The following is a 12,021-nucleotide window of genomic DNA, read 5'->3' as shown; positions in this document are numbered from 1 at the left end:
AAAAATGAAAATGTCCACAGAAAGACTTGTACGCAGATGTTCATAGCATTACTCTTTTTTCTTCTTTTCAAAGATTTTATTTATTTGCGAGAGAGTAAGCATGAGAGGGGAGGGGTCAGAGGGAAAAGCAGACCCCCCGCCAAGCAGGGAGCCCCATGTGGGACTCCATCTGGGGACTCCAGGATCTTGACCCAAGCCAAAGGCAGTCACCTAACCAACTGAGCCACCCAGGCGCACCAGCATAACTCTTCACAACCACAAGGAGGAAACAATCCAAATGCCCATCAACTAAGAAATGGATAAGCAAAATGTGGTAGATCCACACAGTGGGACTTCATGCAGCAATAAAAAAGGAACTACCTGTTGATACATCTTACAAGATGGCTAAATCTCAAATACCTCATACAAAGTAAAGGAAGCCAGACTCAAAAGGCTTCATAATGTATTCTTCCATTTATATGACATTCTGGAAAAGGCAAAACTTCAAGGATAGAAAACAAATCAATGGCTGCCAAGAGCTGGGGTGGAGAGGAACTGACTATAAAAGGACCGGGCAGGGGGGCAGTTTTCTTGGTGGGGGGGTGATACCGTTCTAAATGCCAATTATGATGACAATTTTGTCAAAACTCAAAGGATTATAACCTTAAAAGGGTGAACTTTTCCTGTATGTGAATGTGAAGATGAATTTTTAGGGGAGGGAGAAGCGTGTTAACACCCAACATTTCCTGGAGCAACTGCATTCAAGCCACTACAGCATACCTTTAAATAACCCAATAAAATCTCAAAACAAATGTGAACTAAAAAAAAAACAAATGAGGGGCGCCTGGGTGGCTCAGTGGGTTTAAGCCTCTGCTTTCAGCTCTGGTCATGATCCCAGGGTCCTGGGATGGAGCCCTGCATCGGGTTCCCTGCTCAGTGGGGAGCCTGCTTCCCTCTCTGTCTCTCTGCCTGCCTCTCTGCCTACTTGTGATCTCTGTCAAATAAATAAATAAAATCTTTAAAATTTTTTTTTAAAAAAACATCAAATGAAATTTTAAAAAACCTCACAGAACTATACATTAGAACATCAAAACAGGTAAATTCTACTGTAGGTAAATTACACCACAATTTAAAAATGGGAAAAAAGCACAAAATACTATTTTACATTCACAATACTTGGGCTGTGAAGCAACAGAAATTCTCTTACACTATAGAAGGAGTACACATATGATCACTTTAAAAAACAGCTGTACCTCCTAGTAATGATGATCAGGTGCAAAACCTACCAAGGTCGGTCCCATTCCCAGCAACACACATATCATAGAAAAGCTACTCCACACACGTACCAGGAGACATGTAGAGAAGTGCTCAATGCAGCGCTGTTTGTTACAGAGGTAACTAGAAACAACCAAATACACACCAAGAGGAAAATGGACAAATAAATCATGGCATATTCACACCATAAGACAGCACATACCAGAAAACATGATGTATGTCAATTAAATGCACCAGCACATTTCAAGCTCAGAAATGATAAGCAAAAGCAGCAACTCAGGGGAAAATACATGATTCCATTCACATAAAGATTATTTTTAAAAGGCAAGTACAGCAATACAGACCTATGGGCAAACCCAGAAACAAATGCAAGGGAATGATTACCATTGAAATCAGAATACTGGTTATCTTTAGCAGAGACAGAAAAGGATATGCTCAGAGGCTTCAGAGAATGTAAAAGGTGTTCTGTTCCTGAGCTGGCTGGTGAGTATGGGAGTGTGCAGTCTATTTTTCAGCTATTCTTTACCACAAGCTACATACTTTCTTCTGGGTAAATTATATACTTAACAATAAAAAAAATATATATAAGCAATATATTCTCAACATGCCCAGTAGGTCTTGTATGTGTGTTCTAACAGAACAAATTTCTGTCTTAGACTAATACAGCGTATTAAGAGCAGGAAACCAGCACAGCTTGTTTTGATACCAAAACAGAGTAAGGTTTGAAATCCAAATATCACAGATCACTTATGAATACAGATGTAAAAATCCTAAATAAATGATTCATACTAAAATCCAAGGCATGTTTAAAAAGAAAACCATGTCGAAGTGACGTTTATCCTAAGAATACAAGGATATTTGAGCACTGGAAAAAAATCTATTAATATAATTCACTATATTACCAAATCAAAAGAAAGAAACTATGATACCTCTGCTCACACAAATTATTTACTGAGAGACAAGAGTAACTAAAATTAACACCCCCCAGGGAGTTTATGTCCTAGTCAAAGGAGACAGACAATAGCAGTAAGTATATAGCAAATGATACACAGATTATCACAGTTATAAATACCAAGAAGAAAAAGATACGGCAGGGAAAAGGGGAGTGCTGAGGGGTACAAAGGGGTTAGGGTGCGATCCGAGCAAGACCTGAAGGTGGTGGGGGAGCAAGGCATGTTGTGGGGGCAAAGCACGGCAGACAGCTGAAACAGCAAGGACTTAAGCCCTGAGAGAGTCAGTGGCAGCGTGTTCAAGGACCACCAAGCAGAGCGAACTAGGGGAAGATAGTAGGAGGGGAGAGAGGGTGGGAGCAAATCTCATCAGGGTCCTGCAAGCAACTCTTAAGGATTTCAGCCTACCTAAGGGGGTGAGGGGTGAACACTAGATGGTTTTGAGCAGAGGAATGACATGACCGGACGTTAAAAAAAAATCTTCCTGGGGCGCCTGGGTGGCTCAGTGGGTTAAGCCTCTGCCTTCAGCTCGGGTCATGATCTCAGGGTCCTGGGATCAAGGCCCGCATTGGGCTCTCTGCTCAGCGGAGAGCCTGCTTCCTCCTCTCTCTCTCTGCCTGCCTCTCTGCCTACTTGTGATCTCTGTCTGTCAAATAAATAAATAAAATCTTAAAAAAAAAAAAAATCTTCCTGGGGAACTTGAGTGGCTCGGTTGGTTAAGCATCCAAATCTTGATCTTGGCCCAGATCTTGATCTCAAGGCCGTGAGTTCAAGCCCATAATGGGCTCCACTGCTAGTGGGGGGGGGGGGGGGGGAATCTTCCTGGCTCCAGGGCTGAGGAGAGTGACAAGAGTGGAAAGCAAGGAGACAAGTTCAGAAGTTACTATAAAAATCTAGGAGAAAGGAGAAAGACGATTGGTGGTTTAAACCAGGAAAGTGGCCCGGGATAGCGGGTAAAATGGACATATTCTTTTTTTTTTTTTTTTAAAGATTTTATTTATTTGACAGAGAGAGATCACAAGTAGGCAGAGAGGCAAGCAGAGAGAGTGAGAGGGAAGCAGACTCCCTGCCGAGCAGAGAGCCCGACGCGGGACTCGATCCCAGGACCCTGAGACCACCACCCGAGCCGAAGGCAGTGGCCCAAACCACTGAGCCACCCAGGCGCCCCTAAAATGGACATATTCTGATAGTTAAGCAAACAGGGTTTCCTGATGATTACATGTGCCATGAGAACAAAAGAAAGGAGTAGAAGACAACTCAAAGATTTCTAACCTAAGCAACTTAGAACACGGAATTCCCCCTAACTGATATAGGCAAGACAAGGGTGAAAGGTTTGGGGTGGGAAAATCAAAATTGGTTTTGTATATGTTAGTTCTAAGATGCCATCAGTATCCAAACAGAGATACTGAACAGACACCTGGACAGATACAAGTTTGATGTCCAGGGAAAAATATCCAGGGTGGAGATATACTTTGGAAGTTGTCGGCCACAAAGAAACAGAGAGGCAAAGGAAACAAGTTACCAAAACAAAGGAAGATGAAATCTAAGTGTTACAGAGAGAGGTACTGAAAAGAACCAAGTGGATTTATCCCCTAAATTCCAGAAAGGCTCAGAATTTAAACATGGCAAAATGGGATTGAGAATATGGGGATTATTAAAAGTCTACATCAGGAGGACACAGACATCCTTACTTACTCCAGCACCACACATTTAAGCAACAACCACTCTCACTGCTGCAGGAGACAAGTGAAGCCACAAAAACCACGATGTGCAGAATTTCCCACTAGTGTTTAAGAGCCTGACTCTTAAGTATAGAACAGTCCCTCAACCAAGATCATCAGACATTTGAGTAAGGCCCATAGGGTGAAAAATGACCTACACTAAAGGATATACTCACAGAAAAGATTCTGAAAGCTCTCAGAGACAGGCAATAGAAAATAGGGGGAGGGGCAAGGGCAGGGAGGACACTAATCAAATTGGCAATGAATTTCAAAAACAATACTGGACCTTACTTTTTATTTTCTTTTGAGAAAATGAAGCTTATATTTTAGAGATTTTCAAATACTTCATTTTACAAAAAAGAGATGCTGGTGAACATTCCATATACAACTATATATTTCAACTTTGATACTAAAAATTACTGTCCTAAACCAATTCAACTGTTTGTCAAAGGGAACTGCTGCTACCAGTTCTCCTTCTATGGGTTTTTCCACTGCATTTGTTTTTTGTTTTTAAGATTTTATTTATTTGACAGACAGAGATCACAAGTAGGCAGAGAGGCAGGCAGAGAAAGAGAGGAAGCAGGCTCCTCACTGAGCAGAGAGCCTGATGGCTGATTCGGGGCTTGATCTCAGGACCCTGGGATCATGATCCGAGCTGAAGGCAGAGGCTTTAACCCACTGAGCCACCCAGGCGCCCCTCCACTGCGTTTGTCCAACACTTACTGCACACCTCTTACGACAGACGCTGAGGACAAAGCCAAAGACAAAATAATACTGATTCTCTACCCCAAGGTCTAGTCAGAAGAGACCTATCAAACAATTACCTAAATAATTAGGTAATCATTAACTCGTAAGTGACCAGAAGTAAAGTTCGGGGCACAACACGAAAATCCAATTTAGAGATAAAGTTTCTGAGGTACTGACATTTAACTTGAGACCTGTGACCAGCAAAAAGGAGAAGACAGTTCCAAATGGGAGACACTAAAACTCGAAAGAGCTTAAGGAATTCAAAGAACAGAAAGATGGGCAGTGTGGCTGGGCAAAGTTTGAATTTTTTTGGTAAATGCCATAGGAAGCCCTTAAGAGACACTAAACAGAAATGTGTATGGTTAAAAAAAAAAAAAATCCCGCTGGTTACTGTGTGAATTACCAAGGAGCAAAGTGAGCAAACGTGATGCTCAGGGGGCAAACGTGAAAGCAAGAGGCCCAGGCAAGAGTTGTTTTGGTATCCAGCCAATGAGCATAACTTAAGAGTAAGGTGGTTGCAATGGGAATGGAGACCAAAAAAAGTACAAGAAGTCAGAAGTCAAAGGAGTATTGTCCAGAATTAACTGACCCAAGAAAAACTGGCACACAGAGTCAAAGAGACTAAAACAGAAAGGATTAGCTGACACGTAAAAGCCCATCTAGTACATGTGAATCAAAAACATTTCCCAGAACAGAAGACAGACATCTTTTTTGCTCCCCACCCCTTTCCTACCTTGTGATGCACACAGAATTTAAAAATCCTCCCCAAACATTTGAGAACTAACTCATATAGTCAAAACTTCAAATCTCCTAAGCCTGTCTTCCATGTGTTGAATACAAATCTCTCGAACAACCAAAAAAATATGACTTGGTCCCATTTACTTAAACTCTCTTGGGTTGCTTCCCCATTATTACAGGAGTAGAAGACATACTTATGTTTCAGAAAGACCAATGTGACAAGTATGATGACTGTCTTGGATACAGTTAGCACTCAAACATCAGTTTCCAGCTTTCCTTCCAGATTTAGCTAAGCTAGAAGAAGCAAACTTTTTCTTTTTTTTTTTTTTTTAAGAAGCAAACTTTCTTAGACTAAACAAGCTCCTCAAATAACTCTCCCAAAAAGTCTGATCTGAAGGACTGAGAAGAGATCATACTGTTTTCATACTGGGTGATCCAAAGAAAAGCGTTTTTTCAAACACAGTCCCAAGGAAGCCTGGAACAATCTCATTTTCCTAGAACCCTGGTGCCTTAAAATCACACTTTAAAAGTATAACCTTTTTGTTTTAAAAATACACATCACTTTAGCACCCCATTATCATCCTGCCCACCCCCCTGAACAACCACAAAATCATTCCAGGGGCAGTGCTTTCGAAACCTCTGGTACCTGACCTTTACCACACTTCATTATTACAGGGCTTTGAACTTCAGGAAGTAGAAGAGGACAAAAGGCAGCTCATCTCTTAGACATGAAACCAGAGTCTGACTAGGGCTCTAAGAACAATCAAGTTCTCTCTTCTCCCTGACCTGGATGGAAATCCTGTCAAACAACAGAATACCTCCTTTTTCCACAGGCGGATCCCAGACATCCCTTGAGAATTATTCAAACAAATAAGGAAGCTTTTACCAACAGAGAGGTCAAAGCCTCTATCAAAACCAAACTGCTGCTACTATTAACCAGAGCAAATGGTACTGCTCTACTAACTGGGCCTTCTGTGCAGACCTCCTACAGTTCAGAGTGGAACAGGGCTCACAATAAAACTGTCTGCTTCCAGGAAATACCAAATGCATCACAAAAGAACAAAAAAGAAAAATATCCCGTGCTGACTTTTCATACAACATAGTCTAGATGCTAGAATGGGAGCACAGGAAGGATTTTTTACTGCATTTTTACTCTAGAAGGTTTTCAACAGAGTGCCAGGGTATGGGAAAGATCCTCAACTGCTTGAGGCAGGGGTGGGGACAGCAAAATTTCACAAGAGATGGAGCAGGTTGGTCCCTCACGCTTGCTTCAACCAGAGCAGTTACACAGCCTCTATTCGTATTTTGGAGCTCCAATTCATGACATAAAAGGATTTTACACCTCAAGTATTTAGATGACCAATCTATTTCAACTTCTGAGAGTTAGAGACAAAGAAGTATAAATGGAGATATTCAGTAAGACATGAGGTGCTATACTGGAACCCAGACCTTGACTCCTACCTAGTCCAATGTTCTTACTACCACAATATACCACTTATTCTAACACAGAAAAGAACACCCATGACCCGAAATGCCAACATAATTAATGCAGAGTGCAGAAATTCAACCGGTCATAACTAAAGAGTCACATCTAAGGACATGAAAAACTACTTGGCTTAACAATCATAAGGATTTTTCACTAAAGAGAGTAAAACTGACATTTCAAGACATTATCAAAAAAACCACAAGATGCTTCAAAAAGATGAAATGACCAAAGGTCATAAAACCTATAGGAAAACTCTTTATTCTAAATTAGCATAATGAAAAGAAATTAAACTCCAAAGGTGGGGGCCCTGGATTCTAGTCCCAACTTGGCTATATGCATCTGTCACACAGATGTATAATCACAGATAACATCATTTAATCTGTTAGAAGCTCAGTTATCTAACTGCAAAAGGAAAATGAACTGGATGATTTGAGAGCCCCTCCCACACTAAAATTCTAAGATTCTAAGCATTTTAAAAGATCATATATTTGTTAAGGCTAACAGACTATCAAAGACATTGTCTTAAAATGTCACTACCGTTTAGAGATTCTATTTTCTAAGGAGATGATCAAAGTTCAAAACTCTACGAGGAATAATAACATTTTATCTAAAACTACCTAAAATGTTTAAACTGTATCTAATGGCTCAGTTTCTGCCTGTAGCAATTAAGAGGAACCAGATTATGGCCACAGTCACAGACAGATTTACTTCTAGTGTCAGCAGATTCTTGCACAGATTTATGTAGAACTGCTCTAAAGAGGGCAAGGGAAAAAAAAGGATTCTTAGAAGTCGACTTGCTGAGCAGAAGAAAAAAATAACCCAAAATATGCATATTCTATAATAAAACTGATATAAAAGAAAGGTGAATTACAAGGAGAACAAACTAGCTAAGATTTTGATGAAACCTAATCAACTACTTCTCATCCAGCCAACATTTTCAAGTACCTACTGTGTGCCAGACACAAGGGATACAGTTAAAACAAAGTCCCTGCACTCCTACACTAGTGCCAAGAGGCTAACAACTACAAAGTAATTTCTGATACGGACAGGGCCATGAAACAAACAAAAACCCTCCTAATGTTGTAGAATTAGATGGGTAGAGATAATGTTCACTGAAAAGATACTTTACTTTTGAATTAAGAACCAAACGACAAGAAGTAACCACAGAGCTTTCTAGGCAGAGGGACTAGCCAAGTGCAAGGGCCCTATGGTGGACACAAAGCAGAGGTGTCTGAGAAACAAAGTGAAGACCAGGGTGGCTTTAGTAGAATGACCAAGGGGAAAGTGCTAGAACAGATTACAGAAGTAGGCAAGGGCCATACATGATAGTGACATGATGTGATTAGCATTTTTAAAAGACCACCCTAGGGGTGCCTGGGTGGCTCAGTGGGTTAAAGTCTCTGCCTTCGGCTCAGGTCATGATCTCAGGGTCCCGGGATCAAGCCCCGCATCTGGCTCTCTGCTCAGCAGGGAGCCTGCTTCTTATCTCTCTTACCTTCTTACCTCTTCTTACCTCTTCTTACCTTCTTACCTCTCTCTTCTTACCTCTGCCTACCTGTGATCTCTCTCTCTCTGTGTCAAATAAATAAATAAATAAATAAAATCTTTTTGAAAATAGATAAATAAATAAAAGACCACCCTGGGACGCCACTCAGTCGGTTAAGCATCTGCCTTCAGCTCAGGTCATGATGTCAGGGTCTGGAATCGAGTACCATGTTGGGCTTCTTGCTAATCAGGGAAGCTTGCTCTTCCCTCTGCCTGCTGCTCCCCACGCCTGTGTGCACTCGCTCTGACAAATAAAATCTTTAAAAAAAAAAAAAAAAAAAGACCCCCCTACTTGCTGTGCACGTACCAAAAGTCAAAATGTTGGGGGCGCCAAGGTGGCTCAGTCAGTTAAGCATCTACCTTCAGCTCAGGTCGTGATCCTGGGGTCATGGGATCCAGCCCCACATCAGGCTTCCTGCTCGGGGTGGGGGGGTCAGCTCCCCCTCTCCCTGTGTGCTCTCTTTCAGATAAATAAACTCTTTTATAAAAAAATCAGAATCTTCTCTGATACTGCCTTTCAAATGATAGACTCCATGATTTTATTGTATCTAAGTCTAGGCTTATTTCCTTTGTTCTTCTCAGTATTTAACAGTAACATAAATAGCTTTGAAATTGCTGTAAGTGTGGAGTTGTACGTGAATATTTTAATTATAGTTATAAAAATAACATTGTGGGACTGCAATAATTACCTCCCTCTCTTCCTCCATTTGCTTTTTCCTTTCTTTTATCTGCCAACTGGATTTTAATGTACAGATACTTCAAGTATAGCTGTCTATTTCTTTTACCAAGAAGAGGTTTTTCACACTTTTACAAAAGTATTCTATATATTTAAAAAAATCCAATGTGGCTTGTTAATTGGGTTAAAAGACCTTGAAGGCTGAGACCTGTTCATACATGAGATACAATAAAGTGGAAAGAGCCATAAGTAACGTTAAGTGACATATCCATGTGAGAATCATTCCACAATAAAAATGAACAACATTCACATGACTGCAGTTATGCCTGACAGTAAGCGCTGCAAAGACCAATACAGGCTAACCTCACCAGTGACACAACCACTAAGTCGAAAAAGCATAGTAGTTCAGCATCAAAGTCCTAAAAATGAAGAACACTACAAAGAAACTCAGAGTGGCTTTGTAAGAATGGGAAATCCCAAGTGTAAAAAACGATATGAATCCTACCTCTAACCAGACAATGATGGACACTGACAGATGACTTCAAGAAAGGCTTAAGGAAAGCAATTCAAATCAAGAATTCAAAGCATGATTAGATTTCATCTATCCCGTCCATCCTTGAGAACTAGCTCTGGGGACTGATGCAAGCATCTATATATAAAGTGTCAAATGTACCGTCACATTCCCCAAAACAACTTATCAGAGAAGGAACCCTGTGGCATGCCCCAAAAGATGCCAGCTTATCTGTAAACCTTTAGTAATCATAGACAAAGCCACACAAATGTACCCAGAACTGAAAAAAATTCCTGTTGTCAACTAAGTAGCAAAATCACATAAATAAACAGAATTCTGACCTTGATGGTCCACTAGAAGAGATTTCCAAGCAGGGGGCAGAAAAACTACAAGGCATTCTGCATATGCTTTTTCTTAACACATGAGAGATAAGGTAAGCGAAGAAAATGCCACAGGATTTCAGAGGTGCATTTCCCAGAGAAATGTAATTAAATAACTTGTGCCTTCGTGGCCCTTATTACAGGCAAGACCCAGACCAAACTACCACTATATCATACATCGCATCACCTCCATCCTACATTGCTGAGTGGCTCTGTGCTACAACCTGGAGGAGTGGACATGATCTAGCAGTGCAAACAGAAAGAAGTCTGGAAATAACCAAGATTTCTACACTTTTATTAGTCCTTTAAAAATGTATTTAATCCCACAGAACAACTGACCTGAACTATTCAAAAATATCAATGCCAGAAAAGACAAAACAAGGCATGGGAACTACTGTACACTAACAAAGATTAAAGAGACATGACAACCAAATGAAATACAGCATCCTTTCTTTTTATTTTTTATTTAAATTCAATTAATTAACATATAGCGTATTAGTTTCAGAGGCAGAGTTTAGTGATTCATCAGTTGCATTTAACACCCAGTGCTCATTACATCAAGCGCCCTCCTTATTGTCCATCACCCAGTTACCCCATTCCCCAACCCACCTCCCCTCCAGGAACCCTCCGTTTATTTCCTAGAGTTAAGACTCTCTTAGGCTTTGCCCCCTTCTCTGTTTCTATCTTATTTTATTTTTGAAATACATGATTCTTGATTGGATGCTGGACTGAAAAAATAAGCTATAAAGAATATTTGTGGAACCAGAAACAATTTGACTATGGACTATATATTATACACTACTATATCAATGTTAATTTTCTTGAATATGAAAATAAGATTATGGTTATGCAGAATAATGTACTTTTCTTAAAACATTCATTCTAAAGTACGGAGAGAGGTATAAAGCAAACTGCAGCAAAGTTATAAAGACAAATGAAACTCAGTTCCTACTCTCAATGTGTTCACAGAAAAAGGTATTTCTCCTCCCCCTTAAAATAGAAATAGGTCATCAACATGCATATTTGTAATATACATAATACAAACAATTATAATCATATGTAACTATGTACCATTATGTTATATACAACAATGTGTAATATGCAATGGGAAAATGTCATTAGCAAGCAATTGACAATAAAGAACCTAAAGGAATACCAAAAAGGCTACCATTTATTAAGGACTGACTCTGTGTTAGGGATGCATATACCACCACAAAGAAAGCTTAAACCTGTCCCACGTTATAAAGGTAAGGTTTGGAACTCAGGGCTCTATTTCTCCCCAAGGTTTGGTTCCTGACATTACGTTAACAAAAGAAGTCCAAAATACTAGAAATAGATACAATATAGAAAACAGCAAAGATATCTGAATATAAGATATATTTGAAGTATATATAACATCAAGTTTTATGACTGCAGGTTACAGACATTATGGTATTTGCTCAAGTGCTTAATTTTGAATTAAAGAAAATAAGTCTATCAAGAAAATAAAAGGGAAAAGTTGTATACAGACTACTGAAATTTATAACCACATTATGGATGAGTAGAAGGGTCAGCATCAAATTCTCAATTTCCTCACCAACAGGTCATCTTATGTCTAAATCAGGTCAGCAAACCACAGTCCCAAACCAAATCTGGCCCTCTCACTGTCTTTGTAAATAAAGTTTTATTGGAACACAGCCTTGCCCACTCATTTATGATTTGTCTGTGCCTGCCTTCCTGCTACAATGGCAGAGATAAATAATTATTTATTACTGGCCCTTTACAGAAAATTTGCCAACCCCTGGTTTAAATGATAACCATTTATATCACAAATAGTAAAAAAATAATTAGTCTATTCATTTAAGCTCTATTTAAGCTTTACTGTGATCTCTGATTTAAGTTCTCTTCCTTTGTAATTAGTGCCACTTACAAAAAGCTAATGAGTTTTTGAATTTCCACAAGGATGTTCACATGTCAGTTATATTCCACAGAGTAGGTCTTATTTTAGCTGCCCAGTAATTTATCTTTCACGGT

At 39.7% G+C, this 12,021-nt stretch overlaps 1 protein-coding gene across 3 annotated transcripts in view; it reads right to left on the bottom strand.

The window, feature by feature from the left end:
- The window catches only part of ASXL1 (ASXL transcriptional regulator 1), a 77,479-nt gene that overhangs the window by 56,518 nt on the left and 8,940 nt on the right, over window positions 1–12,021 (bottom strand). The gene's annotated exons all lie outside the window — the stretch shown is intronic.

This window comes from Meles meles, chromosome 16, assembly GCF_922984935.1.
Source record: "Meles meles chromosome 16, mMelMel3.1 paternal haplotype, whole genome shotgun sequence".
Classification (NCBI taxonomy): Eukaryota; Metazoa; Chordata; class Mammalia; order Carnivora; family Mustelidae; genus Meles; species Meles meles.
Note: the sequence above shows the minus strand (reverse complement) of the source record. Positions and strands in the feature narration are given on the sequence as shown.